The following is a 19,203-nucleotide window of genomic DNA, read 5'->3' as shown; positions in this document are numbered from 1 at the left end:
GTTAGGGTTAGGGTTGGGGTTAGGGTTAGTTTTAGAATTAGTAGTAGTGTTACCTTTAGGTTTAGGATTAGGTTTAGGGATAGAATTATGATTAGGTTTAGGGTTATTTTTAAGTTTAGGGTTTGCGTTAGGGAATAGGGTTGGGGTACGGGGTATGGTTAGTGTGTGTTGCAATTTCCTAAAGAAACTAGGAAAATTAAACTAGCATTCCCATTTTCAAGAATATGTACAGCATGGAAGAGGCTTTCAGGGTAGGGCATAGCTGCCGTACCTGAACATTACTTAGCCTTCTAAACTTACGTGCTATCCTACTGGCGGAACCTGCTGTGCTGACTCTAAGGAATAGTGCGGAGCATAGAGTGGAGTGGAGACACTTTAGGGTTAGGTTTAGGGTTAGGCTTAGGCTTAGGTATTGGTTTAGGGTTAGGCTTAGGCTTAGGTTAGGTTTAGGTTTAGGCTTAGGCTTAGGCTTAGGCTTAGGGATAGGTTTAGTGTTAGGCTTAGGGTTAGGGTAAGGTTTAGGTTTAGGGTTAGGCTTAGGGATACGGTTAGGTTTAGGGTTAGGATTAGGTTTAGTGTTGGGTTAGGGCTAGGGTTAGGATTAGGAGCTAGGGTTAGAGTTTGGGATTTAGAGTTGGGTTAAGTTTGGGGTTAGGGTTAGTGATAGTGTTAGGGTTAGGGTTAAGCTTAGGGTTAGGGTTAGGGTTAGGGTAAGGGTTAGGGTTTGGGTTATAGTTGGTATTAGTGTTAGGGTTAGGATTAGGATTAGGGTTAGTGTTGGGTTAGGGTTAGGGTTAGGATTAGGAGCTAGGATTAGAGTTAGGGATTTAGAGTTGGGTTAAGGTTAGGGTTAGGTTTAGGGATAGGGTTAGGGTTAGGTTTAGGTTTAGGGTTAGGGTTAGGGTTAGGTTTAGGGTTGGGTTTAGGTTTAGGGTTAGGGTTAGGTTTAGGGTTATGGTTGGGGTTAAGTTTAGGGTTAGGTTTAGGTTTAGTGTTAGGGTTAGGTTTAGGGTTAGGGTTAGGGTTAGGGTTAGGGTTAGGGTTAGGGATAGGGTTAGTGTTAGGCTTAGGTTTAGGTTTAGGTTTAGGGTTAGGAGTTAGGTTTAGTGTTAGGCTTAGGGTTATGTTTAGAGTTAGGGTTAGCTTTAGCGTTAGGGTTAGGGTTACGGTTAGTGGTGGGGTTGGGGTTAGCTTTAGGGTTAGGGGCTTTCTTTTGAGTTGGATGTTTAGGGTTAGTGTTAGGGTTAGAGTTAAAGTTAGAATTAGGTTTAAGATTAAATTTAGGGTTAGCATTAGTGTAAGGGGTGGCGTTGGGGTTGGGGTTATATTTAGTATTAGTGTTAGGGTTAGGTTAGGTTTAGGTTTAGGGATAGTTTTACGATTAGGGTTAGGGTTATTTTTAAGGTTAGGGTTAGTGTTAGGGGATAGGGTTAGTGGTATGGTTAGGGTGTGTTGCAATTTCCTGAAGAAACTTGGGAAATTAAACTAACATTCCTACTTTAAAGAATATGTTACAGCAAGGAAGAGGCTTTCAGTGTAGGCTATAGCTGCTGTACCTGAACATTACCTAGTCTTCCAACCTTATGTGCTGTCCTCCTGGCGGAACCTGCTGTGCTGACTCTAAGGAATAGTGCGGAGCTTAGAGTGGAATGGAGACACTTTGGTTAGGGTTAGCCTTAGCTTTAGGCTTAGGCTTAGGTTTAGGGTTAGGCTTAGGCTTAGGCTTAGTTTTAGGTTTAGGCTTAGACTTAGGCATAGGTTTAGTGTTAGGCTTAGTGTAAGGTTTAGGTTTAGTGTTAGGCTTAGGGTTATGGTTAGGGTTAGGGTTACCTTTAGGGTTAGGATTAGGGTTAGTGTTGCGTTTGGGCTAGGGTTATGAGCTAGGGTTAGAGTTAGGGATTTAGAGTTGGGTTAGCGTTAGGTTTAGGGTTAGGTTTAGGGTTAGGGTTAGGGTTAGGGTTAGGTTTAGGGTTAGGTTTAGGGTTAGGGCTAGGGTTAGGGTTACGGTTAGGTCTAGGGCTGCTCTTAGGGTTACGTTTAGGTTTGGGGTTTTGGTTAGGGTCAGACTTTGCGTTAGTTTTAGGGTTAGGGTTAGATTTTGGTTTAGGGTTAGGTGTTTTGTTTAGAGTTAGGGATTTAGAGTTAGTGTGAGGGTTAGAGTTAGGATTAGGTTTAGGGTTATGGTTAGGGTTAGGGTTAGTGGTAGGTTTAGGGTTTGGGTTAGAGTTTGTATTAGTGTTAGGGTTAGGGTTTGTTTTAGGGATAGAGTTACGATTAGGTTTAGGGTTATTTTTAAGGTTAGGGTTAGCTTTAGGTGATAGGGTTAGGGGTACGTTTAGGGTGTGTTGCAATTTCCTAAAGAAACTTGGGAAATTAAACTAGCATTTCCATTTTAAAGAATATGTACAGCATGGAAGAGACTTTCTGGGTAGGGCATAGCTGCCGTACCTGAACATTACTTAGCCTTCTAAACTTACGTGCTATCCTACGGGCGGAACCTGCTGTGCTGACTCTAAGGAATAGTGCGGAGCGTAGAGTAGACTGGAGACACTTCGGTTAGGGTTAGAGTTAGGCTTAGGTTTAAGATTAGGTTTAGGCTTAAGTTTAGGGTTAGGCTTAGGCTTAGGTTTAGGTTTACGCTTAGACTTAGGGATAGGTTTAGGGTTAGGCTTAGGGTTAGGGTAAGGTTTAGGTTTAGGGTTAGGCTTACGGTTATGGTTAGCGTTAGGGTTAGCTTTAGGGTTAGTATTAGGGTTAGTGTTGGGTTTGGGCTAGCGTTAGGGTTAGGAGCTAGGGTTAGATTTAGGAATTTAGAGTTAGGTTAGGGTTGTGTTAGGGTTAGGTTTAGGGTTAGGGTTAGGGTTAGGGCTAGGGCTACTCTTAGGGTTACGTTTAGGTTTGGGGTTTTGGTTAGGGTCAGACTTAGGGTTAGTATTAAGGTTAGGGTTAGATTTTGGTTTAGGGTTAGGTGTTTTGTTTAGAGTTAGGGATTTAGAGTTAGTGTGAGGGTTAGAGTTAGGATTAGGTTTAGGGTTAGTGTTAGGGTTAGGGTTAGGGTTAGGGTTAGGGTTAGGTTTAGGGTTAGGGTTAGGGTTAGGGTTAGGGTTAGGGTTAGGGTTAGGGTTAGGGTTAGGGTTAGGGTTAGGGTTTGGGTTAGAGTTAATATTAGTGTTAGTGTTTGGTTTAGGTTTAGGGATAGAGTTACGATTGGGGTTAGTGTTATTTTTAAGGTTAGGTTTACCATTAGGGAATAGGGTTAGGGGTACGGGGTACGGTTAGTGTGTGTTGCAATTTCCTAAAGAAACTAGGAAAATTAAACTAACATTCCCATTTCCAAGAATATGTACAGCATGGAAGATGCTTTGAGGGTAGGGCATAGCTGCCGTACCTGAACATTACCTAGCCTTCCAACCTTACGTGCTGTCCTATTGGCGGAACCTGCTGTGCTGACTCTAAGGAATAGTGCGGAGCATAGAGTGGACTGGAGACACTTAGGTTAGGGTTACGCTTAGGCTTAGGCTTAGGCTTAGGTTTAGGGTTAGGCTTAGGCTTAGGCTTAGGTTTAGGTTCAGGCTTAGGCTTAGGGATAGTTTTAGTGTTAGGCTTAGGGTAAGGTTTAGGTTTAAGGTTAGGCTTAGGGTTATGGTTAGGGTTAGGGTTAGCTTTAGGGTTAGGATTAGGCTTAGTGTTGGGTTTGGGCTAGGATTAGGGTTAGGAGCTAGGGTTAGAGTTAGGGATTTAGAGTTGGGTTAGGTTTAGGTTTAGAGTTATGGTTAGGGGTAGGGGTAGGTTTAGGGTTAGGATTAGGGTTAGGGTTAGGGTTATGGCTAGGGCTAGGGCTACTCTTAGGGTTACGTTTAGTTTTCGGGTTTTGATTAGGGTCAGACTTAGGTTTAGTATTAGGGTTAGGGTTAGATTTTGGTCTAGGGTTAGGTGTTTTGTTTAGAGTTAGGGATTTAGAGTTAGTGTGAGTGTTAGAGTTAGGATTAGGTTTAGGGTTAGGGTTAGGGTTAGGGTTAGGTTTAGGGTTAGGTTTAGGGTTAGGGTTAGGGTTAGGGTTAGGGTTAGCGTTAGGGTTAGGGTTAGGGTTAGGCTTAGGGTTAGGGTTTGGGTTAGAATTAGTAGTAGTGTTACTCTTAGGTTTAGGATTAGGTTTAGGGACAGAAATACGATTAGGTTTAGGGTTATTTTTAAGTTTAGGGTTTGCGTTAGTGAATAGGGTTAGGGGTATGGGGTACGGTTAGTGTTTGTTGCAATTTCCTAAAGAAACTAGGAAAATATAAACTAACATTCCCATTTTAAAGAATATGTACATCATGGAAGAGGCTTTCAGGGTAGGGCATAGCTGCCGTACCTGAACATTACCTAGCCTTCCAAACTTATGTGCTATCCTACTGGCGGAACCTGCTGTGCTGACTCTAAGGAATAGTGCGGAGCATAGAGTGGAGTGGAGACACTTTAGGGTTAGGCTTAGGCTTAGGCTTAGGGTTAGGCTTAGTGATACGGCTACTCTTAGGGTTACGTTTAGGTTTGGGGTTTTGGTTAGAGTCAGACTTAGGGTTAGACATAGGGTTAGGGTTAGATTTTGGTTTAGGTTTAGGTGTTTTGTTTAGAGTTGGGGATTTAGGGTTAGTGTGAGGGTTTTAGTTAGGATTAGGTTTAGGGTTAGTGTTAGTGTTAGGGTTTGGGTTAGAGTTTGTATTAGTGTTAGGGTTAGGTTTTGTTTTAGGGATAGAGTTACGATTAGGTTTAGGGTTATTTTTAAGTTTAGGGTTAACGTTAGGTGATAGGGTTAGGGGTACGTTTAGGGTGTGTCGCAATTTCCTAAAGAAACTAGGGAAATTAAACCAATATTCCCATTTTAAAGAATATGTACAGCATGGAAGAGGCTTTCAGGGTAGGGCATAGCTGCCGTACCTGAACATTACCTAGCCTTCCAACCTTACGTGCTATCCTACTGGTGGAACCTGCTGTGCTGACTCTAAGGAATAGTGCCGACCATAGAGTGGAGTGGAGACACTTTAGGGATAGGTTTAGGGTTAGGCTTAGGCTTAGGTTTAGATTTAGGCTTAGGCTTAGGCTTAGGCTTAGGGATAGGTTTAGGTTAGGCTTAGGGTTAGGGTAAGGTTAAAGGTTTGGGTTAGGCTTAGGGATACGGTTAGGGTTAGGGTTAGGATTAGGTTTAGTGTTGGGTTAGGGCTAGGGTTAGGATTAGGAGCTAGGGTTAGAGTTAGGGATTTGGAGTTGGCTTAACGTTAGGGTTAGGGTTAGGGATAGGGTTAGGGTTAGGGTTAGGGTTAGGGTTAGGGTTAGTGTTAGGCTTAGGTTTAGAGGTAGTATTAGTGTTAGGGTTAGGGTTAGGTTTAGGGTTAGGGTTGGGGTTAAGTTTAGGTTTAGGGTTAGGTTTAGTGTTAGGGTTAGGGTTAGGGTTAGGGTTAGGTTTATGGTTAGGGTTAGGGTTAGGGTTGCGCTTCAGTTAAGGCTTAGGGCTAGGTTTAGTGTTACAGTAGCATTAGGAGTTTAGGGTTAGGGCTACTGTTAGGCTTACGTTTAAATTTAGGTGTTTTGTGTTGGGTTAGACTTCGGGTCAGGTTTAGGGTTAGTGTTAGGTTTAGTCTTAGGCTTAGGTTTAGGTTTAGGGTTAGGAGTTTAGGTTTAGAGTTAACCTTAGGGTTAGTGCTAGGGTTAGCTTTAGCGTTAGGGTTAGGGTTACGGTTACGGGTGGGGTTGGGGTTAGGGTTAGGGATAGGGGCTTGGTTTACAGTTAGATATTTAGGGTTACTGTTAGGGTTAGAGTTAAAGTTAGGGTTAGGGTTAAGATTAAGTTTAGGGTTATCGTTATTGTTAGGGTTGGGGTTGGGGTTGGGGTTAGAGTTAGTATTAGTGTTAGGGTTAGGGTTAGGGTTAGGAGCTAGGGTTAGAGTTAGGGATTTGGAGTTGGCTTAACGTTAGGGTTAGGGTTAGGGATAGGGTTAGGGTTAGGGTTAGGGTTGGAGTTATTGTTAGGCTTAGGTTTAGAGGTAGTATTAGTGTTAGGGTTAGGGTTAGGGTTAGTGTTGGGTTAGGGCTAGGGTTAGGATTAGGAGCTAGGATTAGAATTAGGGATTTAGAGTTGGGTTAAGGTTAGGGTTAGGTTTAGGGATAGGGTTAAGGTTATATTTAGTGTTAGGTTTAGGGATAGGGTTAGGTTTAGGGTTCGGGTTAGGGTTAGGGTTAGGGTTAGGGTTAGGGTTAGGGTTCGGGTTAGGGTTAGGGTTAGGGTTAGGGTTTGGGTTAGGGTTAGGGTTAGGGTTAGGGTTAGGTTTAGGGTTAGGCTTCAGTTTAGGCTTAGGTCTAGGGTTAGTGTTACAGTAGGATTAGGGCTTAGTGTTAGGGCTACTGTTAGGCTTACTTTTTGCTTTAGGTGTTTTGGGTTGGATTAGATGTCTGGGTTAGCGTTAGGGGATAGGGTTAGGGGCACGGTTAGTGTGTGTTGCAATTTCCTAAAATAACCAGGAAAATTAAACTAACATCCCATTTTACGGAATGTGTACAGCATGGAAGAGGCTTTCAGTGTAGGGCATAGCTGCCGTACCTGAACATTACTTAGCCTTCCAACCTTACGTGCTATCCTACTGGTGGATCCTGCTGTGCTGACTCTAAGGAATAGTGCGGAGCATAGAGTGGACTGGAGACACTTTAGGCTTAGGGTTAGGGGTAGGGCTAGGGCTACTCTTAGGGTTACGTTTAGGTTTCAGGTTTTGGTTAGGGTCAGACTTAGCGTTTGTATTAGGGTTAGGGTTAGATTTTGGTTTAGGGTTAGGTGTTTTATTTAGAGTTAGGGATTTAGGCTTATTGTGAGGGTTAGAGTTAGGATTAGCGTTGGGATTAAGGTTTGTTTTGGTTTAGGGTTAGTGTTAGAGTTAGGTTTAGGGTTAGTGTTGGTTAGGGTTAGGGTTAGGGTTAGGGTTGGGGTTTGGGTCAGAGTTAATATTAGTGTTAGTGTTAAGGTTAGGGATAGGGATTAGATTCGGTTTAGGGATAGAGTTACGATTAGGGTTAGGGTTATTTTTAAGGTTAGGGTTAGCGTTATGAGATAGGGTTGGGGCTACGTTTAGGGTGCGTTGCAATTTCTTAAAGTAACTAGGAAAATTAAACTAACATTCCCATTTTAAAGAATATGTACAGCATGGAAGAGGCTTTCCGGATAGGGCATAGCTTCCGTACCTGAACATTACCTAGCCTTCCAACCTTACGTGCTGTCCTACTGGCGAAACCTGCTGTGCTGACTCTAAGGAATAGTACCGACCATAGAGTGGAGTGGAGACGCTTTAGGTTTAGGTTTAGGTTTAGGCTTAGGCTTAGGGTTAGGCTTAGGCTTAGCCTTAGGCTTAGGGATAGGTTTAGTGTTAGGCTTAGGGTTAGGGTAAGGTTTAGGGTTAGGGTTAGGCTTAGGGATACGGTTAGGGTTAGGGTTAGGATTAGGTTTAGTGTTGGGTTAGGGCTAGTGTTAGGGTTAGGAGCTAGGGTTAGAGTTAGGGTAAGGGTTAGGGTTTGGGTTAGAGGTAGTGTTAGGGTTAGGGTTAGGATTAGGGTTAGTGTTGGGTTAGGGCTAGGGTTAGGATTAGGAGCTAGGATTAAATTTAGGGATTTAGAGTTGGGTTAAGATTAGGGTTAAGTTTAGGGATAGGTTTAGGGTTAGGTTTAGGGTAGGGTTAGGTTTAGGGTTGGGGTTAGTGTTAGGGTTAGTGTTAGGGTTAGGGTTAGGGTTACGGTTAGGGTTACGGTTAGGGTTAGGGCTAGGGTTACGGTTAGGGTTAGGTTTGGATTAGGGTTAGGGTTAGGGTTACGCTTCGGTTTTGGTTTAGGATTAGGGTTAGTGTTACAGTAGGAATAGAGGTTAGGGTTACGGGCTACTGTTAGGCTTACGTTTAGCTTTCGGGGTTTTGGGTAGGGCTAGACTTCGGGTCAGGATTAGGGTTAGTGTTAGGTTTAGTGTTAGCCTTAGGTTTAGGTTTAGGGTTAGGAGTTAGGTTTAGAGTTAGGGTTACGGTTAGCTTTAGGGTTGGGGTTAGGGTTAGGTTTAGGTTAGGTTTAGGTTTAGGGTTAGGGTTAGGGTTAGGGTTAGGGTTAGGGTTAGGGTTAGGGTTAGGGTTAGGGTTACTGTTAGGGTTACCTTTAGGGTTGGGGTTGGGGTAAGGTTTAGGGGGTTAGGTTTAGAGTTAGATCCTTAGGGTTAGTGTTAGTGTTAGGGTTAGTGTTAGGGTTAGGGTTAGGGTTAGGGTTAGGGATAGGGTTAGGGTTAGGCTTAGGCTTAGGTTTAGGTTTAGGGTTAGGAGTTAGGTTTAGTGTTAGGCTTAGGGTTAGTGTTAGAGTTAGGGTTAGCTTTAGTGTTAGGGTTAGGGTTACGGTTAGGGGTGGGGTTGGGGTTAGGTTTAGGGTTAGGGGCTTGGTTTAGAGTTGGATTTTTAGGGTTAGGGTTTGAGTTAAAGTTAGCATTAGGTTTAAAATTAAATTTAGGGTTAGCGTTAGTGTTAGGGGTGGCGTTGGGGTTGGGGTTATATTTAGTATTAGTTTTAGGGTTAGGTTAGGTTTAGGTTTAGGGATAGAGTTACGATTAGGGTTAGGGTTATTTTTAAGGTTAGGGTTAGCGTTAGGGGATAGGGTTAGGGGTACGGTTAGGCTGTGTTGCAATTTCCTAAAGAAACTAGGAAAGTTTAACTAACATTCCCATTTTCAAGAATATGTACAACATGGAAGAGGCTTTCAGGGTAGGGCATAGCTGCCGTACCTGAACATTACTTAGCCTTCCAAACTTATGTGCTATCCTACTGGCGGAACCTGCTGTGCTGACTCTAAGGAATAGTGCGGAGCAGAGAGTGGAGTGGAGACACTTTAGGGTTAGGGTTAGGCTTAGGGTTAGGCTTAGTGATACGGCTACTCTTAGGGTTACTTTTAGTTTTGGGGTTTTGGTTAGGGTCAGACTTAAGGTTAGATTTAGGGTTAGGGTTAGATTTTGGTTTAGGGTTAGGTGTTTTGTTTAGAGTTAGGGATTTAGAGGTAGTGTGAGGGTTTTAGTTAGGATTAGGTTTAGTGTTAGTGTTAGGGTTAGGGTTAGGGTTAGGGTTTGGGTTAGAATTTGTATTAGTGTTAGGGTTAGGGTTTGTTTTAGGGATAGTGTCACGATTAGGTTTAGGGTCATTTTTAAAGTTAGGGTTAGCGTTAGGGAATAGGGTTAGGGGTATGGTTAGGCTGTGTTGCAATTTCCTAAAGAAACAAGGGAAATTAATCTAACATTTCCATTTTAAAGAATATATACAGCATGGAAGAGGCTTTCTGGGTAGGGCATAGCTGCCGTACCTGAACATTACCTAGCCTTCCAACCTTACGTGCTAACCTACTGGCGGAACCTGCTGTGCTGACTCTAAGGAATAGTGCCGACTATAGAGTGGACTGGAGACACTTTAGGGTTAGGGTTAGGGTTAGGCTTAGGCTTAGGCTTAAGTTTAGGGTTAGGCTTAGGCTTAGTCTTAGGTTTAGGTTTACGCTTAGATTTAGGGATAGCTTTAGGGTTAGGCTTAGGGTTAGGGTAAGGTATAGGTTTAGGGTTAGGCTTAGGGTTATGGTTAGGGTTAGGGTTAGCTTTAGGGTTAGGATTAGGGTTAGTGTTGGGTTTGGGCTAGTGTTAGTGTTAGGAGCTAGGGTTAGATTTAGGAATTTAGTGTCAGGTTAGGGTTTTTTGAGGGTTAGCGTTAGGGTTAGGGTTAGGGTTTGGGTTAGAGTTAGTATTAGTGTTAGTGTTAGGTTTAGGTTTAGGTTTAGGTTTAGAGGTACGATTAGGGTTAGGGTTATTTTTAAGGTTAGGTTTAGCATTAGTGAATAGGGTTAGGGGTACGGGGTACGGTTAGTGTGTGTTGCAATTTCCAAAAGAAACTAGGAAAATTAAACTAACATTCCCATTTTCAAGAATATGTACAGCATGGAAGAGGCTTTCTGGGTAGGGCATAGCTGCCGTACCTGAACATTACTTAGCCTTCCAACCTTACGTGCTATCCTACTGGCGGAACCTGCTGTGCTGACTCTAAGGAATAGTGCGGAGCATAGAGTGGAGTGGAGGCACTGTAGGGTTAGGGTTAGTGTTAAGATTAGGCTTAGGCTTAGTTTTAGGGTTAGGCTTTGGTTTAGGCTTAGGTTTAGGGTTAGGCTTAGACTTATGGTTAGCGTTAGGGTTACCTTTAGGGTTAGGATTAGGGTTAGTGTTGGGTTTGGGCTAGGGTTAGGGTTAGGAGCTAGGGTTAAAGTTAGGGATTTAGAGTTGGGTTAGGGTTATGTTTAGGGTTAGGGTTAGGTTTAGGGTTAGGTTTAGGGTCAGGGTTAGGTTTAGGGTTTGGGCTACGGCTACCTTTAGGGTTACGTTTAGGTTTGGGGTTTTGGTTAGGGTCAGACTTAGGGTTAGTATCAGGGTTAGGGTTAGATTTTGGTTTAGGGTTAGGTGTTTTGTTTAGTGTTAGGGATTTAGAGTTAGTGTGAGTGTTAGAGTTAGGATTAGGTTTAGGGTTAGGGTTAGGGTTATGGTTAGGGTTAGGGTTAGGGTTAGGGTTAGGGTTAGGGTTAGGGTTAGGGTTAGGTTTAGGGTTATGGTTAGGGTTAGGGTTAGCGTTAGGGTTAGGGTTAGGGTTAGGGTTAGGGTTTGGCTTAGAATTAGTAGTAGTGTTATCGTTAGGTTTAGGATTAGGTTTAGGTATAGAGTTACGATTAGGTTTAGGGTTATTTTTAAGTTTAGTGTTAGCGTTAGGGAATAGGATTAGGGTTACGAGGTACGGTTAGTGTGTGTTGCAATTTCCTAAAGAAACTGGGAAAGTTTAACTAACATTCCCATTTTCAAGAATATGTACAGCATGGAAGAGGCTTTCAGGGTAGGGCATAGCTGCCGTACCTGAACATTACCTAGCCTTCCAACCTTACGTGCTAACCTACTGGCAGAACCTGCTGTGCTGACTCTAAGGAATAGTGCCGACCATAGAGTGGACTGGAGATACTTAGCCTAGGGTTAGGATTAGACTCAGGTTTAGGCTTAGGCTTAGGCTTAAGTTTAGGTTTAGGCTTAGGATTAATTTTAGGTTTAGGTTTACGCTTAGACTTAGGGATAGCTTTAGGGTTAGGCTTAGGGTTAGGGTAAGGTTTAGGTTTAGGGTTAGGCTTACAGTTACGGTTAGGGTTAGAATTAGCTTTAGGGTTAGGATTAGGCTTAGGCTTAGGTTTAGGGTTTGGATTTGGTTTAGAATTAGTAGTAGTGTTACGGTTCGGTTTAGGTTTAGGGATAGAGTTACGATTAGGGTTAGGGTTATTTTTAAGATTAGGGTTAGCGTTAGGGGAAAGGGTTAGGGGTACGGTTAGTGTGTGTTGCAATTTCCTAAAGAAACTTGGGAAATTAAACTAATATTCCAATTTTAAAGAATATGTACAGCATGGAAGAGGCTTTCTGGGTAGGGCATAGCTGCTGTACCTGAACATTACCTAGCCTTCGACCTTACGTGCTGTCCTACTGGCGGAACCTGCTGTGCTGACTCTAAGGAATAGTGCTGACCATAGAGTGGAGTGGAGACACTTTAGGGGTAGGGTTAGGATTAGGCTTACGCTAAGGTTTAGGGTTAGGTTTAGGCTTAGGCTTAGGTTTAGGGTTAGGCTTAGGCTTAGGCTTAGGTTTAGGGTTAGGCTTAGACTTATGGTTAGGGTTAGGGTTACCTTTAGGGTTAGGTTTAGGGTTAGTGTTGGGTTTGGGCTAGGGTTAGGGTTAGGAGCTAGGGTTAGAGTTAGGGATTTAGAGTTGGGTTAGGGTTAGGTTTAGGGTTAGGGTTAGGTTTAGGGTTAGGTTTAGCGTTAGGGTTAGGGTTAGGGTTTGGGCTACGGCTACTCTTAGGGTTACGTTTAGGTTTGGGGTTTTGGTTAGGGTCAGACTTAGGGTTAGTATTAGGGTTAGGGTTAGATTTTGGTTTAGGGTTAGGTGTTTTGTTTAGAGTTAGGGATTTAGAGTTAGTGTGAGTGTTAGAGTTTGGATTAGGTTTAGGGTTAGGGTTAGGGTTAGGGTTAGGGTTAGGGTTAGGTTTAGGGTTAGGTTTAGGGTTGTGGTTAGGGTTAGGGTTAGGGTTAGGGTTAGGGTTAGGGTTAGGGTTAGGGTTAGGGTTTGGGTTAGAATTAGTAGTAGTGTTATCGTTAGGTTTAGGATTAGGTTTAGGTATAAAGTTACGATTAGCTTTAGGGTTATTTTTAAGTTTAGTATTAGCGTTAGGGAATAGGGTTAGGGTTACGAGGTACGGTTAGGGTGTGTTGCAATTTCCTAAAGTAACTAGGAAAATTAAACTAACATTCCCATTTTAAAGAATATGTACAGCATGGAAGAGGCTTTCCGGGTAGGGCATAGCTGCCGTACCTGAACATTACCTAGCCTTCCAACCTTACGTGCTAACCTACTGGCAGATCCTGCTGTGCTGACTCTAAGGAATAGTGCCGACCATAGAGTGGAGTGGAGACACTTTAGGGTTAGGGTTAGGGTTAGGGTAAGGTTTACGTTTAGGCTTAGGCTTAGGTTTAGGTTTAGGCTTAGCCTTAGGCTTAGGGATAGGTTTAGTGTTAGGCTTAGGGTTAGGGTAAGGTTTAGGTTTAGGGTTAGGCTTAGGGATACTCTTAGGGTTAGGGTTAGGATTAGGTTTAGTGTTGGGTTAGGGCTATGGTTAGGGTTAGGAGCTAGGGTTAGAGTTAGGGATTTAGAGTTGTGTTAGGGTTAGGGTTAGGGTTAGGGATAGGGTTAGGGTTAGGTTTAGGGTTAGGTTTATTGTTAAGGTTAGGTTTAGGGTTGGGGTTAGGGTTAGGGTTAGGGTTAGGGTTAGGGTTGGGGTTAAGTTTAGGGTTAGGGTTATGTTTAGTGTTAAGGTTAGGGTTAGGGTTAGGGTTAGGGTTAGGGTTAGGGTTAGGTTTGGGGTTAGGTTTAGGGTAAGGGTTAGGGTTACGCTTCGGTTAAGGCTTAAGGCTAGGTTTAGTGTTATAGTAGGATTAGGAGGTTAGGGTTAGGGCTACTGTTAGGCTTCGGTTTAGCTTTAGGGGTTTTGGGTTGGGTTAGACTTCGGGTCAGGAGTAGGATTAGTGTTAGGTTTAGTGTTAGGCTTAGGTTTAAGTTTAGGGTTAGGAGTTAGGTTTAGAGTTAGGCTTAGTGTTAGTGTTAGGGTTAGCTTTAGCGTTAGGGTTAGGGTTACGGTTACGGGTGGGGTTGGGGTTAGGGTTAGGTTTAGGGGCTTGGTTTAGAGTTAGATATTTAGGGTTACTGTTAGGGTTAGTGTTAAAGTTAGGGTTAGGGTTAAGATTAAGTTTAGGGTTAGCGTTAGTGTTAGGGTTGGGGTTGGGTTTAGAGTTAGTATTAGATTAGGGTTAGGGTTATTTTTAAGGTTAGGGTTAGCGTTAGGGGAAAGGGTTAGCGGTACGGTTAGGGTGTGTTGCAATTTCCTAAAATAACTAGGAAAATTAAACTAACATTCCTATTTTAAAGAACATGTTTCAGCAAGGAAGAGGCTTTCAGTGGAGGGTATAGCTGCTGTACCTGAACATTACCTCGTCTTCCAACATTATGTGCTGTCCTACTGGCGGAACCTGCTGTGCTGACTCTAAGGAATAGTGCCGACCATAGAGTGGAGTGGAGACACTTTAGGGTTAGGGTTAGGGTTAGGCTTAGGGTTAGGGCTACTCTTAGGGTTACATTTAGGTTTCGGGTTTTGGTTAGAGTCAGACTTAGGGTTCGTATTAGGGTTAGGGTTAGATTTTGGTTTAGGTTTAGTTTAGGTTATGTTTAGGTGTTTTATTTAGAGTTAGGGATTTAAACCTAGCGTGAGGGTTAGAGTTAGGATTAGCTTTAGAACTAAGGTTTGTTTTGTCTTAGGGTTAGTGTTAGGGTTAGAGTTAGGATTAGGTTTAGTGTTAGGGTTAGGGTTAGGGTTAGGGTTAAGGTTTGCTTTAGAGTTAGTATTAGTGTTAGGGTTAGGGTTAGGTTTAGGTTTAGGGATAGAGTTACGATTAGGGTTAGGGTTATTTTTAAGGTTAGGGTTAGCGTTAGGTAATAGGGTTAGGGGTACGGTTAGGGTGTGTTGAAATTTCCTAAAGTAACTAGGAAAATTAAACTAACATTCCCAATTTAATGAATGTGTACAGCATGGAAGAGGCTTTCCGGGTAGGGCATAGCTGCCGTACCTGAACATTACCTAGCCTTCCAACCTTACGTGCTATCCTACTGGTGGCACCTGCTGTGCTGACTCTAAGGAATAGTGCCGACCATAGAGTGGAGTGGAGACACTTTAGGGTTAGGGTTAGGCTTAGGCTTAGGTTTAGGTTTAGGTTTAGGCTTAGGCTTAGGCTTAGGCTTAGGCTTAGGGATAGGTTTAGTGTTAGGCTTAGGGTTAGGGTAAGGTTTAGGTTTAGGGTTAGGCTTAGGGATACGGTTAGTGTTAGGGTTAGGATTAGGTTTAGTGTTGGGTTAGGGCTAGGGTTAGGGTTAGGAGCTAGGGTTAGAGTTAGGGATTTAGAGTTGGGTTAACGTTAGGGTTAGGGTTAGGTATAGGGTTAGGGTTCGGGTTAGGCTTAGGCTTAGGGTTAGGGTTAGGGCAAGGTTTAGGGTTTGGGTTAGAGGTAGTATTAGTGTTAGGGTTAGGTTTAGGATTAGGGTTAGTGTTGGGTTAGGCCTAGGGTTAGGATTAGGGGCTAGCATTAGAGTTAGTGATTTAGAGTTGGGTTAAGGTTAGGGTTAGGTTTAGGGATAGTGTTAGGGTTAGGTTTAGTGTTAGGTTTAGGGATAGAGTTAGGGTTAGTGTTGGGGTTAGGGTTAGGGTTAGGGTTACGGTTAGGGTTAGGGCTAGGGTTATGGTTAGGGTTAGGTTTAGGGTTAGGGTTAGGTTTAGGGTTACGCTTCGGTTTAGGCTTAGGGCTAGGGTTAGTGTTACAGTAGGATTAGGGGTTAGGGTTAGGGCTACTGTTAGGCTTACGTTTAGCTTTCGGGGTTTTGGGTTGGGTTAGACTTCGGGTCAGGATTAGGGTTAGTGTTAGGTTTAGTGTTAGGCTTAGGTTTAGGTTTAGGGTTAGGAGTTAGGTTTAGAGTTAGCGTTAGGGTTAGCTTTAGGGTTGGGGTTAGGGTTAGGTTTAGGGTTAGGTTTAGGGTTAGGGTTAGGGTTAGGGTTAGGGTTAGGGTTACCTTTAGGGTTAGGGTTAGGGTTAGGGTTACTGTTAGGGTTACCTTTAGGGTTGGGGCTGGGGTAATGTTTAGGGGGTTAGGTATAGAGTTAGATATTTAGGGTTAGTGTTAGGGTTACAGTTAAGGTTATGGTTAGGGCTAGGTTTAGGGTTAGTGTTAGGTGTAATGTTAGGCTTAGGTTTTGGTTTAGGGTTAGGAATTAGGTTTAGAGTTCGGCTTAGGGTTAGGGTTAGAGTTTGGGTTAGCTTTAGCGTTAGGGTTAGGGTTACGGTTAGGGGTGGGGTTGGGTTTAGGGTTAGGGTTAGGGGCTTGGTTTAGAGTTGGATATTTAGGGTTGCTGTTAGGGTTAGTGTTAAAGTTAGGGTTAGGTTTAAGATTAAATTTAGGGTTAGCGTTAGTGTTAGGGGTGGCGTTGGGGTTGGGGTTATAGTTAGTATTAGTGTTAGGGTTAGGTTAGGTTTAGGTTTAGGGATAGAGTTACGATTAGGGTTAGGGTTATTTTTAAGGTTAGGGTTAGCGTTAGGGGATAGGGTTAGCGGTTCGGTTAGGGTGTGTTGCAATTTCCTAAAGAAACTAGGAAAATTAAACTAACATTCCTATTTTAAAGAATATGTTACACCAAGGAAGAGGCTTTCAGCATAGGGTATAGCTGCTGTACCTGAACATTACCTAGTCTTCCAACCTTATGTGCTGTCCAACTGGCGGGACCTGGTGTTCTTTCTCTAAGGAATAGTGCATAGCATAGAGTGGATTGGAGACACTTAGGTTAGGCTTTGGGTTAGAGTTAGGGGTAACGTTATGGTTAGGGTTATGCTAAGGGTTAAGTCTAGGGTTAGGGTTTGTTGTTAGGGTTTACGGTTAGTGTTTGGGATAGGATTAGATTTAGGGTTAGGGTTAGTGTTAGGTTTAGGTTTAGGGTTAGGGTTAGTGTTAGGGTTAGGGTTAGGGTTAGCATTAGGGTTAGGGTTAGAGTTAGGTTTAGGTTTAGGGTTAGTGTTGGCTTACAGCTAGGGTTAGGTTTAGGGTTAGGGTTAGGACGTAGGGTTAGAGGTAGGGATTTAGGGTTATGGTTAGGGTGAGGTTTAGGGTTATGTTTTGGGTAAGGTTAGGGTTAGGTTTAGGATAAGGGTTAAGGTTTCGGCTTACGTTTAGGGATAATGTTTCGTTTAGGTTTAGGGTTAGGGTTAGGATTAGGGTTAGGATTAGGGTTGGGGTGAGAGTTATGGTTATGGTTAGGGTTAGGGTGTGTTGGAATTGCCTTAAGTAACTACGAAAATGAAACTAACATTAAATTTTAAAGAAGCTATACAGCTTTGAAGAGGCTTTCAGGATAGGGTGTAGCTGCATTACCTCATCGTTCCCTAGGCTTCCAATCGTAGTTGCTAGCACTCTGGGGGAACCTGGTGTGCTGACTAACGAAGAGTGCAGAGCACAGAGTGCAGTGGAGACAGTACTGCTAGGCTCTGTGACCAGGTTGGGGCTCGATTTTTCTTGTGCACACCGAGACAGATAAGCCATAGTGCTTGCTACCCTGAGGCAAAGACCTGTCATGTTTTATCAAATGCTGTAATCTAGTGTACTTTTGCTAATTATAATAGTTTTACAATACCAAAACACACCTCCATCCTAAAAGCTACCCGCCTCCAAGGTGTGAGCACCCCTCACTGAACATGCACTCTGAAGTTCTTGGACCTTATACCTTTAAACCGAGACAGGAAACTTTTCACCAGTCATAACTAAGATATGCTTGACTAGAGTCACTCAAGCTCCACCTAAAAGATAGACAATAATACAAATTGGCCTAAGAGACAGGGGATGTCAGGGAAGATATCACCGTCAGGGGAGATACCATCCCGAGGGAATACACCATCCCGAGGACCTTCTGACTCTTGGGATCAGTTGATGGGCTGCGCCTCTCTTCCCCCGCATTGGGACACCTTTGGGTGAGATTTGAACACTTGGTTATACTGTGTGTCTCCGCAGAAACTTAGAAATCTCTATAGAGTCTGTGCCTTTTAAAGCGTTACTTTCCAGGCTGTGCACCTGTGTATTTCATGCATGCTAGCTTGCTTTTTGCAGACAGTAAGTATCGCCAGCAATCCAAAGAACTTGTGTACCTGTTGCTGTAATAAATTGCACTTTTTTAGGGTTAGGGTTAGGGTTAGGGTTTAGGGCAAGTTTTAATGTTAGGTTCAGGTTTAGTGTCAGGGTCAGGGTCAGGTTTAGGGTTAGGTTAGAGGGTTAGGGTTAGGGTTAGAGTTAGGGTTAGGTTTAGGGTTACGGTTAGGGTCACGGTTAGGTTTTATGTTAATGTTAGGGTTAGGGTTAGGGTTAGGGTTAGGGTTAGGGTTAGGGTTAGGGTTAGGGTTAGGGTTAGGGTTAGGGATAGGGTTTTGGGTTAAGGTTAGGGTTAGCGTTAGTGCTAGGTTTAGCTACTTGATTTGTGGTGTGCAATCTGAAAATTGACATGACACGTTTTTCACGTGTTTGTCATACCCAACTCTCTTTAACAATATTTTTTCATGAAGTATTATACAGAGTTAATCTCTGTGTTGCAGGATGATTTACTGAAAAAATTAACTTGGTAATATTTTCATCAGTGCCTCCCTTAGGTTCTGCTGTTTGTTTTATTCACATGTCGATGCCCATAGTTGCTAACGTTTGAAAAGAAACCCTCATAAAGAAATATGAAGTGGGAAATGAGAATTAATATGTTCTACTTGTAAAACATAACAAGCCATGTTCTTGCAGCAAACAAGAAATGATAAATTTTAGCTAAGTTTTAGCAAAGTTTTAGCTAAAAAGAGACAAGGATTAACACTATGTTCCCCTTCCTACTTAACTACTGGTTTATGCCCCTGTGTTCTCTCTTATCTCTTGCCATTAAAGATATTGTTAATATTAATTTCATGGACATGAATTGTAGTCCTCTGATTGAGGTTAGAATTATGGAACCATAGGGTCATAGAATGGTTTGGGTTGGAAGGGGATGATCTGAAGGTCATCAGATCCAACCCCCCTGGAACAGGGACACCTTCCACTAGATCAGGTTGCTCAAAGTCCCATCCAGCCTGCCATTAAACACTTCCAGGGAGGGAGCTATATAATAGAAACCAAAATAAAATGAAGTGATGCTTTCTGTGTTGTTAATCCATGAGAACTGTGACCTACAGATCTGGTCTGTTTAGTTTTTTACTGTTGGAAGCATTGATTAAAAACCTCATCTGGCTGTGAACTGAAATATGACTTTATCCTCAGTCACAAAATATGTAGCTATTTGAAACTTCCTGCCTTCTAATGTGCATCCTTACTTTTGTACACACTTCTGTCTCCCAGGAGATTCTAGTTCATTGTAAAAGCAAACTGTCATTGTATGGAAGCAAATCTTCATCTGCATATATAGAAAAATAAAATAGTTAGGTACTATGACTCTTCCTATAGAGATTGTAATTCCCTTACATATTTGTCTTAACTGACCTAATAAGAGTTCAGGCTAACAACCAAATTGCTTCATGTCATCTAAACTGTGGTAGCTGCCGTGTCTGCTTCTCTCATTCGTATAACAACTGTTTTACTAAAAAGACTCAAAAAAAAAAAAAAGAAAAAACATTTCAATGATCCTTTTTTTTTCACAATAAATTTTAAGATTTTTTGTCTCAATCTTTTCTTATAACAGTTTCTCTGTTATGCATAAGAATCTTTCAGAAAAAGCAAAGGATAACAAACCAAGTTTATAGGGAAGTGACACTAGTTTTTTCTTCATTGTATGTGGGCACCTCACCCTGGGACATTGTGGAGATCACTCTAAGTAGAATGGTCTCTGTCTGTAGTACCTTGAATAACAAGATAACAAGTTAGAATTCACAGCAGACCAAGACGAAAAAAAAAAAAAAAAAAAAAAAAAAGTTCTGTTAAAGGTAGCTGAATCTGAAGGACTTCAGGTCTCAATGGATTTCTCTTTCCCAGTCCACTACAGAATATAGAGTCTAACTTGC

General features: G+C 42.6%; 1 long non-coding RNA gene across 4 annotated transcripts; it reads left to right on the top strand.

Moving 5' to 3' along the window:
- The first annotated feature begins 423 nt into the window (after positions 1-423).
- On the top strand, positions 424-18,187 carry LOC308188202. 4 transcript variants are annotated; one of them, XR_013945238.1, is made up of 3 exons: positions 424-6,906; positions 9,808-10,606; positions 17,454-18,187. It is a non-coding gene; the product is annotated as an uncharacterized lncRNA (long non-coding RNA). The 4 variants fall into 4 exon arrangements; XR_013945239.1 differs by lacking the exon at positions 17,454-18,187 and having other exon boundaries at positions 424-3,753; positions 4,015-6,906; positions 9,808-10,350; XR_013945240.1 differs by lacking the exon at positions 17,454-18,187 and having other exon boundaries at positions 424-3,785; positions 3,981-6,906; positions 9,808-10,350.
- The last annotated feature ends 1,016 nt before the right edge of the window (positions 18,188-19,203 follow it).

This window comes from Anser brachyrhynchus (assembly GCF_964034855.1).
Source record: "Anser brachyrhynchus genome assembly, chromosome: 1".
Classification (NCBI taxonomy): domain Eukaryota; kingdom Metazoa; phylum Chordata; class Aves; order Anseriformes; family Anatidae; genus Anser; species Anser brachyrhynchus.
This window is presented reverse-complemented; position numbering and strand designations above follow the sequence as displayed.